A 1,781-nucleotide genomic window follows, 5' to 3' on the forward strand; every position below is an offset into this window, starting at 1 on the left:
TATCTCAAACAAAGATACACATGCTATGTGACATTTGTTCATTATAGAAAAGTGATATGAGGAATGTAGTCAAACATGCCCTCTGCTGGTCTGAATATTAGATCCCTAAAAGCCATAAGGTTTATCGGCAGTGTTTGTAGTGGAGTATACATTTGTAGGTTCCTGTGTTTCAGACTGAATCAGAAAGGGCTCCTTTTATTTTCTGTGAAATGGTAAAACAGACACATCTCCAAGTAAATGATCATTAAAGCAAGAAGAAACGCCTACCAAACATACCCTCCCAGCGTTGCATGGAACCATCGTTATCTGAAATACTTGAGAACAGTGGCCTCTTAAACTACAAAAAGTAACGTATGCAGTAGTTTTGTCAGCATAGCAAACTGACCTAACACCAAACTCTGTTCTAAGGACATAAAAACCCTGAATAAAAATATAGCTATTTTAATAATCACAATGGATCTTGAAAGAAAAGTTCCCAGCCGACAGAAGTATAAAAAGAACTCAAGCTCTCTGCTTCTCCCCGTAAAACAGAGGCCACATTTTCTGGAGTGGTGCCAGCTCGTCCCGAGACACGACGGCAAAGGTTGGACTAAACCGATTTGGCCATATTGGGGCACCTGGTCGCCGGGGCTGCTTTTAACTCTGGCAAAGCGGATGTTGTCCCCATCAGTGACCCCTTCATCGACCTCAACTACATGGTCTATGTTCTCCAATATGATTCTACCCACGGCACAGTCAAGGCTGAGAACAGGAGACTCGTCATCAATGGAAAGCCCATCTCCATCTTCTAGAGGCTAGATCCCATCAACGTCAAATGGGGTGATGCTGGTGCTGAGTATGTTGTGGAGTCCACTGGGGTCTTCACCACCATGGAGAAGGCTGGGGCTCACTTGAAGGATGGGGCCAAGAGGGTCATCATCTCTGCCCCTTCTGTTGATGTTTGTGATGGGCGTGAACCATGAGAAGTATGACAACTCCCTGAAGATTGTCAGCAATGCCTCCTATACCACCAAGCGCTTGGGCCCTCTGGCCAGCGTCATCCATGATGACTTTGGCATCATGGACCACAGTCCATGCCATCACTGTACCCCAGAAGACCGCGGATGGCCCCTCTGGGAAACTGTGGCATGATGTCTGAGGAGCCACCCAGAACATCATCCCTGCTTCTGCTGGCACCACCAAGGCTCTAGGCAAGATCATCTCTGAGCTAAATGGGAAGCTCATCGGCATGACTTTCTGCGTCCCCACCCCCAACGTGTCAGTTGTGGATCTCACTTGTGACCTGGAGCTGCAAAATTCAGCGACATCAAGAAGGTGGTGAAGCAGGCATTGGAGGGCGCCTTCAAGGGCATCCTAGGCTATACTGAGGACCAGGTTGTCTCCTGTGACTTTAACAGTGACACCCACTCTTCCATCTTCGACACTGGGGTTTGCATCGCCTCCAATGACTACTTTGTCAAGCTCATTTCCTTGTATGACAATGAATTTTGGCTACAGGAACCAGGTGGTGAACCTGATAGTCCACATGGCCTCCAAGGAGTAAGGGCCCCCTAGGCCACCAGCCCCCGCAAGAGCAAGAGGAAAAGAGAGTCCCTCAGCTTCTGGGGAGTCCTTGCCCCAAATCATCCCCCAACACGCTGAGACTCTCCAGACCTCTACACAGTTTCCATCCCAGACCCCCTGAAGAAGGGGAGGGGCTTGGAGAGCCCCATCTTGTCATGTGCCATCAATAAAGCATACCGTACCCAGCCAAAAAAAAAAAAAAAAAAACCAAAAAAACC

At 48.2% G+C, this 1,781-nt stretch overlaps 1 pseudogene; it reads left to right on the forward strand.

The window, feature by feature from the left end:
• The first annotated feature begins 656 nt into the window (after positions 1-656).
• Positions 657-1,543, forward strand: LOC109250791 (glyceraldehyde-3-phosphate dehydrogenase-like; annotated as a pseudogene).
• The last annotated feature ends 238 nt before the right edge of the window (positions 1,544-1,781 follow it).

Source organism: Panthera pardus, unplaced genomic scaffold (assembly GCF_024362965.1).
Source record: "Panthera pardus isolate Hobbes unplaced genomic scaffold, ASM2436296v1 HiC_scaffold_27, whole genome shotgun sequence".
In the NCBI taxonomy this organism is placed as follows: Eukaryota; Metazoa; Chordata; class Mammalia; order Carnivora; family Felidae; genus Panthera; species Panthera pardus.